This window comes from Marmota flaviventris, chromosome 5 (assembly GCF_047511675.1).
Source record: "Marmota flaviventris isolate mMarFla1 chromosome 5, mMarFla1.hap1, whole genome shotgun sequence".
Classification (NCBI taxonomy): Eukaryota; Metazoa; Chordata; class Mammalia; order Rodentia; family Sciuridae; genus Marmota; species Marmota flaviventris.
Genome location: NC_092502.1, coordinates 44801810 through 44819122, shown reverse-complemented (window position 1 = coordinate 44819122; position 17313 = coordinate 44801810). Strand labels below are relative to the sequence as shown.

At 41.2% G+C, this 17313-nt stretch overlaps 1 pseudogene; it reads left to right on the top strand.

Annotated features, from left to right (window-relative positions):
* Window positions 1–5317: 5317 nt before the first annotated feature.
* LOC114097191 (histone H1.0-like) lies at window positions 5318–5875 on the top strand (annotated as a pseudogene).
* Window positions 5876–17313: the final 11438 nt, after the last annotated feature.

The window sequence follows — 17313 nt, the reverse complement described above, 5'->3', positions numbered from 1 at the left end:
ATGCGGTTTCCTGAACCCTGTGGAGAATTGTCCCAAACGGTAAATGAAACAGTTGCAAGGGCCGACCAGGAGCCGGCAGGTGGGCGGGCATCTCTGGGCCCAGGCCCAGCAATGCCCGGACAGTTTTGAAGGGTCCAGCTGTGCCGAAGTCACATGTCCCAGCAAGGGAGCATCCCAGACTAGGTAGCTTTTGTGATTGATGATCCCATCTGAACCCAAAGTGTCTGAGCAAAGCCCCATGGATCCCCACACACCTGCCTCTCTTGAGCAGTAAAGCAAATGGTTAATGGAAAGCAACTCCTTCCCTCATTCTTGATGGGAAAGGCTAAAGTTGACCACCTTTTAAAAATGAGGTCATAGAACTATTGTTTAGTTCTTAATGAAAATGACATAGGGAAGACCCCAAGGACAAGGCTGATCAAGAAATGGCATGGTGATGGAAGAGAGAGTGCTCAGCTTGCCTGAGTCACTTTCATGCAGGAAATAGATATATCTCAACGGAATAATTAAAACACAGGTATAGAAATGGCCCAACCCTCACTATACCTCCTAGCAGCCCTGCCTAGGGCTATCCTCAAATGTGTGTGTAATCATTGCCTTGGATTCCTGTTTAATGTTTGCTTTTTGAGATTTTTCTCTTACACCTCTTTGAGTGAAGATTTTTGTTTCTGGACCTGGCTCAGCTGTATGAACATGAACAAACCATTTGACTCTCCCAGGTCTCAATATTCTCATCTTTTGAGTAGATGGTACCATATTGTCCTAATTACATTGTAGAAAATTTCTGAAAGCAAGATGACTAAGTAATACCTGCCAATGCACTTTTATGGTGATCAAGTGCCATGCAAAATGGATTGGTATCATCAGAACATGGATTATCCATTTATTTCCCTTGCCTGTGAAAAAGTGTCTTTATTGATTATCTATTAAATCCTTTGAAGTAATCTGGAATAGCTCTGGTCCTGCTGTAGGCAAAGCATGATGAGACTATAAAAGTGCTCTATAAGCATATTCAAAGTATGGGAATTAAGCAAATTCAAGGCTTATGGAAGAAGGGTGGTGAATCAGGTATTTGGTGATTGTTTTTGCTTCCATGCAGAATGGGAATGGGCAATGGAACATAGCTGCCTGGTGGTCCCAGGAAGAGCAGAGGGAAGGCTCCAGGTTGATGGGGTGTAAGGAAGATGCATGGGTACTCTATGGGAAGAGATTAGGTGCAGCCAGTCACGGAGCTGTGAAATGGCCCAGGTCAGGGTGTGAGATCATCCCTTCATTGATTTTGGTTTCCACTCGACAGATCACAAGTTGTCAGAAGTGCTTTTCACCCTGTGTTCTCTGAATAAAGTTTCTCAGGGCCCTGTACTTTATCAGCTCTAAATTAAGTGGTTCACAGTGCCATTTGCTTTAAGGTAACTTGAAAAGAAATCATTAGGCCCTAGAACACACAGTACAGAAAAGTGGAGTGGATTAGAAAGTAAAATTAGGCATCAGGATGACAACAGTTTACTCTCATGGAAAGGAATATCCTGCCAACTGTTCCCATACACTTCTCTTTCAAACATCCCCTGATTACCATTTTAAAACATGTGCTTATTCAGCTGCTCTCTGAGTCTGCAGTTTGGCAAAGTAAGTTGGTAGTGTTAGCCCTTATGTCCCAGCTCAGGTGCAAGGCATGCTGGGGCTCAGTTACAGAATCCAGAAGCTGTTAACTCCAGACATTCAACCGGAAGTGGGCATGGCCGTGGGGGATGCTGGGAGATGGTTGAAAAGCAGACCAGGCTGGCTGTGGTGGCGGTTCCATGATCATCCTGCCTTCAGTTTTTCATCCTAAAAGAGAGTCTAGAAGAAAATACAGAGGCCAAGTGTCCAGACCCAGCCACATAAACAATGTCCAGGGTTGGGCTCAGATACCAGACAGGAAGGCATCCTGCATAAAGAGGGCAGCTGGTGCCTGTGGCCTGCCTTGATCCAGGCACTAGAGCAAAGCGTGACTTAGGGCCACACAGAAGCATGGGCTTGGGCCTCCCATGCTGGGGCTGGGGTGCCCTTGGCAGGCAGAACTTAGAATCCTGGCCATGTTGATGGGGCTACCAGTGACAACTCAAACCCCTTTTGGCTAGCCCTATGTGGTAATTAGGTAAGGCATTGGGCCTGCCTTAATCTGGATAGAGATTTCAAAATATGGTCCTACAAGCACCCAGAGGAGTCTGACTTTTGGGATAAAGTGGTCCCCATTAAATATTATTTGCTGGTATTGAGGTATAGAACTATAAAACAGGAAGTTTTTTTCTTTGGAATGACCATCTTTTATACTTTTGACATTGCTTAGAAGAAGAGGGGATACATAGTGGTTCTAGGAGACTTTACCATTTCTACTCAACTCCACCCATGATCATTTTAGTGACTTTTCTGGTGGTGGAACTGGACTTGAGAGTAGTCAATTAATAGGACATACAGCAAACTAATTGTTCAAATTGGGCTTTTAACCTCTGGCTTCCATCTACAAGCCAAACTTGCTCCACTTGGTAGGAGGTAGTTTTAACAACCGTGGCTGATTGAAGGAGGCAGAATCAGTGTGCACAGAAATTTTGTCATAATTAGGGAAGGAAGGAAAAGTAACTATCCAGGAAATGACTTGGGTGTAGGTTGTAGGTTGGGCCTTTCTTGCAGGCAATGAGGAATCTGAAGGCAAAACTTTAGTCTTGAATCTCTGAAGGGAAGTCCGTCTTGTTTGAAAAGGTTTTTGGGTTCTTAACAATATCCAGTTCTTGAAAATCACAAACATGCCTGGCTCAACTGAAGTCAATAAGGATTTTTCTTAAGTCCTGTGTTTTATTGGCCAGTACTACCTGAGTAGGACCCACATGGGCACCTGAACAGTGGGTGTACTCTGAGAGTTCTAGCACTTAAAGTGATCTATAAATAATAAATATAAGATTGTGATGGTGATAGTAAGCACTGAGGTGAATTTCCTGAACCTAAACTTGTATGTCATTATCCTGCTGAGAGAGCAGTTTCCTGTTGCATTGCTAAATGATTCTCTTTATTATATTTAAGGCACAATGTTTAGTGATTTACTCCTCTTTGTAATTAGCTGGGTGATGAGAGGAATCTTTCAGTGATTCTGTTCTTTCTCTTTAATAACACATTCACAGGGAGTCTGAAGGTGACATACTGCTTACTGAGCAAAGGAACATTTAGAGTTAGGTCATAACATTTTTGCAAAGTGAAAAGAAATTGAAATTGTCTCTGGAGATTATCATCAATTATGTCTGTAAAAATATGCCACGCAATTCCAATGGCTGTTCTATCTTCTTTAAAAGATGTTTGTGAAAGTAGCAGCTCTTCAAAATGCAACCACCGAGAGATAGGGCAGACATTGCAAATTTCTGAAGCCTTGCTCTAAAATAAGCTACTAGAGGGCAAAATTGAATATTGAAGTGATGCCACCTTGGAGATCTTTTTCAGAAGGGAGAGATGCTTTTTCCTCTTTACTGTGATAGATCACCCATCGTATTCCCTTCAAAAGTGGATCATTAGGAGGCTGTTTTTGCATGGCCAATGTTGTCCAGAATGTAGTTGTTTGGTAGGAGTAAAAGCTCTGATTGAAACATTCTGTAGTCACCTACATCGGTCTCCTTTTTCTTCACAGGAGGTTTGGAAGAGGGAGAAGGGCCAGAATTATTTCCTTAAGTCATGCTCTGTGAGTTGGAGTGTATGTACATGTTCATCTGAATGTGTTTGGGGGAAGATGATGGCAAGGGAGAGTGGCCAGCCAAAGGATATCCCATGATAGCACTTCCTGTCCCAGTTCCCAGCTCCCTCTGGGGTGACACTAGGACAAATATAGAGCCAATTAAGTTTCACTTACATGTTAGGCTCTGCATTTGAGGACTGCAGAGGCTCTTTACTTTAACCTAGTAGTTCTTGACTTTTTCAGTACCAGGGCCCTTAGACTTTCGCAACCAGATAAAGAAATGAACAGCAAAGGACACAATCAACAGAGTATAGAGAACAGTTATGGATCAGGAGAAAATATTTGCGAACCATGCATTTAATGTGGGTTTAATATCCAAAATGTATTAGGAACTCAAACTGTTCAATAGCAAGAAACACAAGTAGCTCAATGAAAAAACGAGCAAAGTACTTTCCCCATGTCAAAAGACATTTCTCAAGATAAGTCACACAAATGGCCAATAGGTATATGAAGAAATGCTCAACATCACTAATCCTCAAAGGCTGAAAATCAAAATCACAATGAGCTATCATCTCACACTTCTTAGAAGAGCTATTATCAAAAAAAGTTGAAGATTGACAAGTGTTGGGTGAGGATGTGGAGAAAAGGGAATCAATGTGTGCTGTTGATGGGAGTATGAGTTACTATAAGCCATTATAAAATAAAGTGTGGTGGTTCCTCAGAAAATTAAAAATAGCACTACCATGGGGTCCAGTACTCCCACCTCTGAGTATGTATCCAAAGGGTCTGATATTAGTATCTTGAAGAGATACCTGCACTCCCATGTACACTGCAGCATTATATTTACAGCAACTAAGATATGGAATCGAATTAAGTGTCCATAGATGGATGAATGGATAAAGAAAATGTGGTGTTTTGTGTATGTAAATATATGCCATATGCATTACATAAATTTATTCTATTACCTATCTGTATGTAGACCATGGTGACCATACTTAATAATTAATTTGAAATTTGCTAGGAATAGATTTTCAATATTTTCATGCCCTCAAAAAACACAGTGAAGATGCAGAACTGGTAAAAGGGAGTTAGAAGGTGCAGAGCCAGAGCAGGAGCAGGAACCTGAGCCTGAGCCAGGTGCCGGAGCAGAGAGAACACTGGTGCAGCCAGGCCACCATGCAGAGCTGGCCTGGTAGCCCTTCCACGACCCGTGCCCAGCAGCAGAGGCAGTAGCCCCTTGCGTGCATCCCTGACAGCTGTACTCTAGACTGGCCTGCTGGTCATGTGCCTGAGGGCAGATCCTGAGTCAGGTTTTGCTCAACCTCCAACAAGGGCTGATAAGAGAGGAGAAAGGAGAAATGTATTTACAGAAAATAGAAAGGAAGGAGTATTCATAAGAAAAGGCTTCATCACCACTTCTTCTTCCTGGCCCTCTTTGCAATGGACTTGGCTTTGTGCTTCATGGGTTTGGCCTTCTTGGGCTTGGACACCTTGATGGGCTTGGTTTTGACCATCATGGGTGTTTTGTTTTGGGGGTGTATGACAGCCAGCTTCTTGGCCTTCTTGACTGTGGGAACACCTTTGGAAGGTGGCTTCAACATTAGGACCAGTCAGGCCACCATGACCAAGAACTCCACATCCACTCCTGTGGACAAACCCACGTGAGCCAAGGTCTCTAAGAAGTCCATAGACCACCGCGAGTATTCAGATGTGATCATGGCTGCCGTCCAGGCTGAGGAGAACCATGCTGACCCCTCCCTTCAATCCATCCAGAAGTATATCAAGACTCACTACAAGGTGGGTGAGAACACCAACCCAGATCAAGTAGTCCACCAAGTTCCTGGTGACCACCAGTGTCCTCAAGCAAACCAAAGGGGTAGGTGCCTGAGGGTCCTTCTGTCTGGCCCAAAGCAACAAGCCCAACAGGTCAGTGGCCCTCAAAAAGACCAAGAAGGAAGTCAAGAAGATGGCCACACCAAAGAAGGCATGGAGCCCAAGAAGGCTGCCACCAAAACCCCAAGCAAGAAGCCCAAAGCCCCCACCCCAGTCAAGGAGAAGCTGGCTGTCATGCCCCCCAAAACCAGAAAACTCAAGATTGTCAAGGCATCCAAGCCCAAGAAGGCCAAACTAGTGAAGCCCAAAGCCAAGTCCAGTGCCAAGAGGGCCTGCAATAAGTGATAGTGAAGGCTTTTCTTAGGGACACTCCTTCCTCTCTGTTTTCTCTAAATTCTTTTCTCCTTTCTTCTCTCTTGATCCTCATCTGCAACCCTTTGCCCCATTTTATTCTGACTTGATAAGAGACAGAATTTGGATTCCTCAGAAATTGTGGAATGATTCTCTTTTTCTTAAAGAGTTGTGCAAGGACAGCAACCACAGATCTCATCTGGGTAATGATGAGGATGCACTTACACTTTGTTTTGTTGATTTGTTAGTCATTTATGCAGTTAGGGATTTGGGTGGGTGGGTGTGTTTTTGTGGGTGGTTTGTTTGCCATGAACATAGATAGAGGAGGAGAGCACAGGCAGGTTGGTTTGTTCTGGTGAGCTGAGAGGGAGCCCAGGAACAGTAGCGGTTGCAGAAGTATCTTTTTTTAAAATATATATATATATTAGTTGTAGTTGGACACAATACCTTTATTTTATTTATTTAAATCCAGGGCCTCAATGTGCTAGGCGAGTGCTCTACCACTAAGGAGTATCTTTAAGTCTTTAAATTGGGCACCCTTTTGAGAGTTTCAGAACCTTTGTTGTGGAGGAAAGGGCCAGCAGCTGCCAGCAGCAAAGGAGGGAGGGAGAGAAAACTCTCCCTGGGCTGACCTCCCTGTGGTGAGCAGCTAATGCACCTCCCAGTCAGCTAGAAACTAGCCATTGGAGGGTCTTTGTAGATTCTCAAAGTCCCCTATTAAATGGGACTGGAAACTCTTGGGGAAGGGCCGGGGGTGGTGGTGGGGAATCAGTTAGCCAAGTGCTTTAGTGTACCCTGTTGTAACTTTGGGGTTTTCCCACCTAATTGATGGGTTATGTCCTAGGAGGACTTATGGTTGTTGTCCCTCCTGTATAAGACATGGCTTTACTTGGTCTCACTAGCCATTTAAAAACCTCCAGACCTCTTTTCTACTTCGGCATCTTTTATAAGTAGTTGTGGACGGAAGGGGGGGGGTATGCTCATGCCAGGAGTGGGTAGTAAGAGACTGTAGTTCATTTTGAATTTGCCAAGTAGCGTTAGACAGCTATGTGCATGTGCTGTGCACGTGTGTACGTGTCTATATACCTGTCTTGGGCTAGTACTTAATGTTTCACACCAGGGGCTGGGAAGATAAGTCTGTACAGTTGTCTTATTCTTATTTTTAACAAAATAGGAAAATTACGCATTTGTGCATCCCCCCTTTTTTTCCACATTTTTTTTTAAACAAGTGTTATTTGTGCTGGGAAAACATTCGCTGTTGTAATTTTAAAACTTTAAAATAAAATTTAGGAAAGGAAAAAAATAGTGAGATAATAGGTATGTTAAATAGCTTGATAGTGGTAATTATTTTATAATATATATATATTTTAAATATATTTGTATTACATGTATATGTGAATTAAACATTCACGTTGCAATGTTGCATACTTTAAATGTATACAATTTCTTTTTTTAAATTTCTTAGTGGTAGTCAGACACAATACCTTTATTTTATTTATTTATTTTATGTGGTGCTGAGGATCGAACTGAGCGCTTTACCACTGAGCCACAACCCCATCTCTAAATGTGTACAATTTTTATTCATCAATTATACCTCAATAAAGTTGGAAAACAAAGTCTAAGTATATGGTAGATTAATGTTAGAGCTCAAATTGGTGGATGATGAGGTTTTCCTTGGATATTGTATTTAAAATGTTTCTTGCAATTCATCATGATATATAATTGATGATCAAGATACTTGGCATATGTTGATTTTTGAGCAGTCTGTTTTCTTGGTGTTTATATGTAGAAACATTGAAAGGTTGTATATTTCAGTCCAAAGATATACTTTTGTATTATTTTGGTAGTCTTTTACCTAGGATTAGGAAAAAAGCATGTTTTATTTTGCTTTATGGGAATTACATGAGTTAATGGACCTGACGATTCTTCCAGAATTTTGATGGATATTAGCACTTTGTTTATTCAGAAAAAGACTATATAGTATGGTGAACCAAAATGATGTGATATTTCCTATTTCATTGTTCTCAGAAACATAGCTTCACTATCTTTTCATTTTTGCTATTTGCAGATCTTACTTTCACTTGGTGTAACTCCAGCATTCTAGGAAAAGCCACTTATGTTAAAGGTGACATTGCTCTCTCTTTTGGAACATGCACTTGGCAAGGAATTCATTAGCCAGACAGATGTTTATGTCACTGTCAAATTGCAATTGCTAATTTTTTTTTGTTTCTGCTTATGGGAATAACACAAGTTATTAGACATTAATGAGCAATGAGTAACTTTCTGTGACCTTTTAGGGAATCTGAGATAAACAGCAGTCATTATTTCAAGGGTAACTTCCTATCATTGTGTTCTTACTAAAACCTTAAAATAGCCTGAGTTCATAAGGTGACCAAGATGCATATGATGAGGATATTGGTTGAAAACCCTGTGTCAAAGTATAAACTCAATGCAGGAGGCATTTGGAGTTGCTCAAGGGAAGGAAAAACTTCAAATAGCACACACACACACACACAAAAAAAACATTGATTGTTGTTCTATATTTATATATGGAGGTTTGTAAAGTGAAAAATCAGAGGAACGAATTAGTAAGAAAATTAGAAAAGTTTATGCACAAATAAGTGACATGAATGGAGACTTGTCATACCCACAGTCCAGTTTTGCCAGGGCAGTGGGGGTAGATTGTGGAAAGGCCAAAGAAAGTGTCCAGAGACAGCATGTGAGACATATATTGGTGAAAGTTCACAAGAGACCAGAAAATGATCTAAAAAGAGTCAGTGGTGATAGGCTGAACAGATAGCACCTTTGTGCCTCAAAGTGCTTTACGGAGCAGCACCTCCTCTCCCTCATGGCATTTGGTTCAGTGATGGCTGTCTAGATGAGTGACGTGTATCCTTTCCATATTGTCCTCAGTTTCACAGCAGTCCCCACTCAGAGAGGGGTTTTACGTGTTAAACTGCAGGAGCAGTGACATCATTAGCATTAGCTTTCTTAGTTTGCTTGTATAATAAGCATCCCAAAGAGCAACTGTCCTGGTTTATGGGCAAGAAAGTAGCTTTCTACAGATAACATTAATTTGCCAAATTTCCCAGTAGGTATTAGAGAAAGCCAGTATCCTTCAAGATAATATGTATCTGGACTTTCCAGCCCAGGTTTGCTCTAATTGTTCCCTTAACTTGGCTAGATTTTTAGGAACAGAAAGGGGCATTCAGAGACCTGGTATTTTGCTGTCCCCCTTTTCTTTAGGAATAATACAAGGCTGAAACAAAGGAGTCAGAGAGATAAATTTAAGCGCCACTATTCAGAAGAAGTTGGCATTGTTAGGCTAGTTATGTAAGCAAAACAAAATGAAATAAAAAAAATATATCAAAGATGTCTTTAAGGTTAAAACAAACTGGAAATGTCCATCTCTTTGGGAAACTTTAAATGGCAGTGAACATCAGAGTGAAAAACTTGGGCAGAGGTGGAAGGAAGCTCCACATCATGCAGATTGCTCATTCTAGAGATGAGGACACTGGGGCACAGCCAAGTTCAACATGTTGCCTAACCAGTGACTCTCCTGGGATCACTACCCACCCATGGTTCTTAGATTGACAAGGTGCCTTGTCAGTGCCTCATAGACAAAACATAAAAGAGAATGAATATATCAGTGTTTCAGATACCGTGGTTGCATACTTATGGGTGGAGACCAAAGGTTTAAGAATGAAGTGGGGTCTAGGAACTGCTCCTTTAAAACCAGCTTATAAGGACAAAAGGCATAGAGAAATGGATATACAAGAATGAGTAATTAGCCCCAAACTCCATCAGTAGGATCATGCAACTGTAGGATCTTAGATGTGAAAGAGTTCCTGGGAAGCTCAAGCTGGGGTTGGAGTTCGGGGTGGGAGAGGACGGTCTCTGGGGATACCACTGAGGGTGTTCTATGTCCCTGTAAGATGCTCAAGAATTTTAAGGTTATCTGTGGGAGGCACAAGGCTGGCCAGTACGCTATAGCTATTAAGTCAGATGTGCCAGTTGTTTTGGTCATCCTCACTGGAGAGATACAAATTAGCTTGGTGAGCTTGGGACTCCCATAGAACCCTCAAGTAATACTAGAGAAGACCCTGAGGCCTTTGTTAATTCTAAGAGTTGGTTAGAAGCCAAGCTTGGCTATTTTGAAAGCTTGAGGGCCTCTGTGGAGGAGAGAAGAGGGATGATGACTGTCATCAATAGACAGTGACTCCAAGGGTTGACCTTGACTCTTCAAAAACAGTGGGAAAATCTGTCTACTCTGAGTTGCAGAGCTTGTCCTAGGATCCCCAATGACACTTCCTCTGTGAACTGTGGCTGAGGGGAGCTCCCCGTTCTGCTTAGCCTTTCTCCACAAGCTTCCCTAGGCTGGGTACCATATTTCATTTGCCAGCTTTGACTGGAGGGAGCATCTGAGAGTGGCTTGTAAGTGTGCTGCCCTGTTATGTGTAGGAGACTCAAGGAACACATTAGGGCTGCTTTCAAATGGTTAATGTTGAAGAAGTGATGCCAGCGGTATAGTTGTCTAATGGTTAAGTGCACTCAGCCTCCACTTGACATTGACGAGTTATGCGATATCGAGCAAGTGTTAGTTCTGCAATCTCTGAATCTCAGTCCCTCCATCTGTAAACTTGAATATAACAAAACTGACTCCACTCTTAGGCTTTGAGGATGATTAAATGAGATAATGAAAGTGAACTACTTAACACTGTAGAAAAACTCACTGGGTAGAACTCATTAAGTTAATAAGTCATTACTGTGATTTCTGGTGAGTGAAGGGTCTGAGCTGTATTTGACAAGGCCTTTGGAATTTTTAGCTCTCAACCAGGGCACTGGTCTCTCAAAATAAAGCAGGAATACTTTTCCCAGGCCTAAGGAAACCACTAACTCAAATCTCCATGAATTCAGAAGGAAGGAAAAACATGGAAGTGAAAGGTGAACTTGGTACCATCTCTAAGGGAAATGGAGTCTGTGTGAAGGCTCTGAACTCTGGAATTAAGTTCCCAAATGTTGCATTATTATGAGTATCAGGATGGGGATCTTTGGGTGTGGCACCAGGAGAAATCAAAAGTATCTGGGTGTTTAAGGAGAACCCAGGGCCCAGGGTGTTGACATTTTAGAAAATCACTAGGAGTAAATTCCTGCTATGCTGGGGCAGAGCTTCCAGAGACCAATGTGAGAAGGGTGGTGCTGGTATTGTGGAGCAGGGAAAGACCTGCAGGATCTGGAAGATCCTTAATCCACAGAAAGCTCCTGCAGGATATGGAGATGTTAAGAATAGCAGCAGTGACCAAATAGAGGTCCTTTCTATTTTTTAACACTTTGCAAAGTGCTTCATGTTGAGGAGAAAAAAAAAAAAATTGCCATTTTATAAAGAGCATCAGTGTATTTGTCTTTTATTTTGTTTTTACAAAAGAAATTATATTTGTGTATTAACCTTTTTTCCTAAGGACTCGAGGGGTAAAAGATGGGACCCCAAGGGCATGAGTTTTAAAGGGAAAACTAAGAGTTGCACTATTTTGCATCAATGGAACTGAATTTTTTTGGATGGGAGAGAAAAGATGAGACAGACTGGGGAGAGGGGACAGCAGGAGGGATAAGGACCACGTTGTAGTCGCTTAATGCCTGCGTTTGTAAATACGGCCTAGGGGATGCTAGAAGCAAACTGTCAAACCTAATATTCAGTTTTACATTTGTGTGTGTGTGTGTGTGTGTGTGTGTTTTAATACCTTTCTTTTCCCTAAACTTTCAAAACCCCAAAACTTTGGTGAGTGGGTATGAGTGTTTATGCAAGTCACGGGGAGTGATCTGAGTCATGTGACCAGGTTGATGTGGTGACAGGTGCCAACAGCTGAGAATCACACTTTCAGCCACCTGTCTGGACCCTGTAGATGAGAATTAGGAGGAGGAGAAAGCTGGAGATCCGAATGGTCCCGGGTTCTCAAATGTTTCTTTTATTCACCATGTTAAGATGGAGAAAGAGATTTTTAAAACACTGAATAATTTCTTTGACAGAATCTTTTACCATGACCAGTTTCTTCAAGCAGTTAATAATTGTTTTCTTTCATCAGACAGAAACTCAATTGAGAGAAACATTCAGCAGTCCGTGTCAATAAGCAGCACAGGCTAACATATGTGTCTCTTCTGTTGAAAAGGGCTGTTTCTGGTGACACATTCTATGATTAATCCGTCAGTACATCCAGGGATCTTAGAGGCCCATTAGCATCCTCTGCCCAGAATCCCAATTATCCTCTTTCTATTAACATTTATGTGATCCAGAACTATTTTACATCTTGGTTGTTCTAGAGATCATTAAACAAAGTGGTACCAGGATAATCAAGAAAATAATTCTGGGTCTTTTCAGTGTATTTAATTTTTTTTTCTTTTTGTATGGGACAGGAGGAGATTGGCATTCCACACTTGTTATTTCTTTACATCATCCAATGCACCTGGCTTAATCTTCCTTGGGCTTAAAGTACTACCTCCAAAAGCTTTCCAAATCTCTGTATGGTCAAAAAAGGCTCCCTTCTTCCCCTTCTATAGCCCACTTGTGATCCATCCCTGTTTTCCCATACAAATGAGTTCACAAATAATATTTATAACCACTGATGTTATAATAGTGAGCACTTCCACATTAGCTCATATATCCTTAAGGATATTTTTACTATTTAAAAAAACTTTGCATGTTAGCATAAAAATAAAAATACCCTTAAAATGTAAACTATATAGAGTCTTAATAGAGTACTTCATTTTTAATCTTCCTTTCATTTCTGGCTATGCAACATTTTTCTTTGGGCAGTTATTCTTCTATTTCTTAAACATCAAACTAAATACAAAGCTTAAAATGCAACATGCCCACAATTTTTTAGCTTCCCCTTTCTTTAGACTGCTTTGTTGTAATATTCTTACCATGAGAATCCTGTTGGAAATTTCAGTGGTGTCAGAATGGCTGGCCTTTAATACGAATGATCACTGAATACAAAAAGCATTCAAAACAACTCCCCACTAATCAATTTAAAATTTGCTTCTTTAATATGTTCAGTTCAAATCATTTTGAAAAAGTTATTAAAACTTTGTAAATATACAATATTGCCTCCTTTCTAGGTATAAGAGTAATAATATGTTTTCATAAGCAGAAAATGCAGGAGAACAATATAAAAATCATTGCTGTTTTTGTTGTGTTCTCAAATGACAAGGTTGCTGTCTTTTTTTAAAGCATCCCTTGGATAATAATATGAATTAGATCTCCTAAACCTTAAATGTAGATAAAAATTTACATTGTGATGGGAATCAGCTAAAATAGGAAAACAGATCATGTTGGTACCTGATCTGAATTGAGGTTAGACTGAGTTTTTTCTTGTCATTAGACTATCATTAGAAGTTATGTTAGTTTCCTATATTCATCTATTCAACACATATTTATTGAGAAACCACTTTGTGCCAGACAATATTCTAGGCATTTGGAGATGCAACAGTGAACAAAATGGAGGCAGGACCTTACTTTATGGAGCTTACTTTACAGGGTGAGAGGCGGGTAGGCTAGGAGTACAGCAACAAGAAGCATGCTAAGCAAGTACATTCTATCTCATATCTAGAAGGTGAGAGAGGGATTGGGACATGGGAAAGAGAGGAACTTCCCTAGGGTTATATAAAGTCTAGAACAAAACAACAGGTTCTAGAAATTTTAATCCAATGCACAATGTATTTTGTGAAGTGAGGTCTTATATTGCCAGGACACGATGGTTCCAGCTCTCTACAATTTCTCACATGGTTGAATGTACCACAGTGTTGAAAGTACAACTCAATAAAGACATAGAAATAACATATTAAGATCTGGAATTTTCAGGAAATGACTCTCCCATGCTTCTCTGCTGAGAAGCCAAGGTAGCAAATCCTTAGATGTTCATCCTAATCATCTGGTAAAAGGTGTTAGCATTAAGGAGCGTTGGGAAGACCCCCTTTTAATATTTATGGCATTCCCAGCAAGAGCACAAATGGAAGCTATGACCCATACCTTTCCTTTCCTATCCCCAGTTCCTTCCTACACTGTGAGGTGTTTCATGTATGTGTGTATGGACAGCCCAGAGTAAGGAGTCAAGCTCTGTGCAGTTCCCTTCACAGTAGGACAGACCTGGTGCCTGTGCACAAAGCAGGCTCATGTCAATGGGCAAGAAATTCTCCCTTATCCTGAGTGTGATCTAGAAGGGACCTTTGGTTTTGGGGTGAACACAACCCCTTGGCATCAATTTCTTTAGTGAATGTGAAGGACAAGGCCAGAGAAGGGCCAGAACTGGGTTCTCTAAGAATGAGGCCAAAGCAAATGTCCCAGTTGTCCAGGGCTTAAGGGCTGTACTTTTATCAGAGGTGTAAGATAAACAGGGACCTCCGTGAGATCCAATAAGAAATGGGGCAGGGGCTATCAACTGCGTATTGGCTATATTTTAATATGTCAGGAACACTAGCCTGGAAGGATATCCAGTTCCACTTTACTGTCAAATCCAAAAAGAAAAGATAATTAACTACAAATAATAATGATAGATCACATATTTGTATTCCAGAATGACTTCCAAGAGGAGGTCCAAGAGAAAAGGCATTTTAAAATCTCTTTATTCATCTATTTTTGTAAAGCATTATGTAATCCCAATACAAAATTCAAAGGACATAAATAATATTCAGTGAAAAATGAGTCTTCTTTCTTCTCCCATCCCAGCCATCTGATTCTCCTATCTAAAGACAACCACTATTACAGGTTGTGTGTGTGTTTACGGAGATAATTTTATGTATTTACCACTCAAAAATACAGGTGTTGTTATACACTCAAAAATTTTAAATTTAATATAACTTGGGAGATTATTCTATACCATATCAGTATTTTAGGCTTTCTGCAGAAAATGATAAAATTTGTTTTGGCCTTTATCCTCCCTTTCTCCTGGTAATTGAACAGCCAACCTGTATTTAAAGATTTAAAAAAGAAGATTCCAGAATCTTTCCTGTAAATCTGTAAAACTTTGGTATTTTATTTTCCACATTTCTGTTACAAGCACTTCCTTCTGATTATTTAATATAAAATTTGAGTTAAAAATAAAAGAGCATCTCATCCGGAACCATATTTAGATTCAATTTCTATTTCAGTTTTAGAATTTCACTAAGTCTATGAGATGCACAGAAAATCAAAGATAAAAACCAGCTATATAATTTCACTGACTCATGGGAAGCAGGAAGATACTCCATCACAGTTTCCCAAGCATCCCTGCTAAGAATCATTTGGATCACTGAGAAAATAAAGTTTCCCAGGCTCCTCCCTGCATGAGGAATCTCATTCAGTGGGTTTGAGGTGGGCCGTGGAGAGTAACTAGTTTAGCAGGTATAGTTAAATTTACTATATTACCTGTTACCTCAAACTCCATGACTTAATGCTGGGCAAAATGGTACGTGCCTATAATCCTATTAACTGGGGAGGCTGAGGCAGGAGGATTGCAAATTCAAGGAGAGCCTCAGCAACTCAGCAAGGCCCTAAGCAACTTAGTGAGACCCTGGCTCAAAGTAAAAAAATAAAAAGGCTAGGGATCTGGCTCAGTGGTTAGATACCCTGGGTTAAATCCCTGTTACCAAAGAACTTCCTAACTTAAAATAGCCACCATTATGTGTCACCTCTTACTCTTTTGTATGTGGGTCAGTTGCTCAGGCAGGACACAGTGCAGATGTTTGTGCTCCATGACACAGGAGGCTTCTGCTAAGTGGCTCAAATTAGGGCAGGAGCACCTGAGGGCTTGTTCTCTGAGGGCAGTTGATGCTGACTGTCAGATGGAGCTACCAGATGAAGCTCCTACACTGGCCTCTGTGTGGCCTGGGCCATTCTTCAAGATGGCTCCTGCCAAGAGCCTTCCCACCTTCTGGGATTCATGCCTTTGTGTTGTTTCCCACATTGGATAAGGGCTGACCTGTTTGATCAGAAGAACACGGCAGAATTGACAGTGCAACTATAAAAAAATGTTGCAGCTTCTGCTAGGTCTCTTCTGCTTGTGCTGGAGGAAGCTAGCCACCATGACATGCCACCAGACATGAGGACAGTCTGCCCTGTGGAGGGGCCCACTTGGAAAGAGACTGAGGCCTCCTGATGGCAGGCAGCACTAGCCTGCCAGCCAGGTGAATAGTCCCCTTGGAAATAGGTCTTCTCAGGCCAGTCTGGTCTTCCAGGGACTGCAGCTCCAGTGGAGGTCTGACTACATCTCCTCAAGAGACGTCCAGTCAGAACTGCCAGCCAGGCCTCCTCTGAGTTCTTGTCCCTTAAGTCATTCAATTTTGAAATGATTTATTTCAGGGCATTAGAAAACGAATACAGCCTCCAGGTAGATCTCATCTTCACAATAATTTTGAGGACCCTGGCCTGATACTTTACTGATTATGAGGATAGAGTTCCAAGTGGGATGGAGGTGAGGGAAGAGTTTTGTTAACAGAAGCACTCTCCATTCTTATAAATGATCTTCTTAGAAATAAGCTGTGCCTGCCAAAAAGGGAAAGGAAGGATTCTACTTCTCATTTTTGTGATACAGCAAGGAATAAGATGAAGCTTTATCTCCTACAAGATTGGGGAGGAACATTAGTCACATTTTCAAGGTTGTGGGGTAAAGCAATTCTGGACCTCAGGTTCTGCCAGAGGAAAACTCCATGTGTAGGTTTTTCCTTATATTTTGATTTGAGTTTATATGCTTCTTGGTTGGTGTAAGCCCCAGACCCCTTCAAGAATAGAACTGTAGAACAACCATGTTCTCCATTACTCCTGAGATTAGGTCCCCATGCAAATAATAGTTTCCACCCTGGTTGTTTTTCCTGCAGACTGCATGTCAGTTAGTAATTGTTCTCCCAGGGAAAAGTCTACCAGGCTGATTCAGCTCTTTGTATTCCCACCGTCTGCCATGCAGCCCGGCTGTCAGTGTATTTTTGAAAGAGCAGAAACAATCTGGCAGTGAGAGAGTTTATTATGATATCAACTACAGAATATATTGTAGATATTGCAGGTTACCGAGGTTTATTAAAATATCAAACACTCCTTAACTATTCCATGCTCCCCCTGCCCTTTGGAAAAGTATAACTGAAATGCTGGGCGTGGTATTTTCCTATAGTAGACTTGTGAAATAAATATGAAAAGTTCTTCTGGAGGTAGTGGGAGAACTAAAGAAGCAGATTGGAAACAAGACTAAGACAAATATACCACTTGCATCAATCACTGACCATTGTCATTTTTATTTGCAGGTTTGTGCCCCTCACCATGTCTTGACATTTACTCCTTCAGTGAGAAGAGAGTGGGTGACCAGCTGCTTGAGATGCTGGAGGGCCCAAGGACCTTTGGGACATACTCTTTGCCCCCAGGTAGCTGAAGGATTTGTAAAAGAAACAGAGACAAAAACCCAGATATGGGAGCA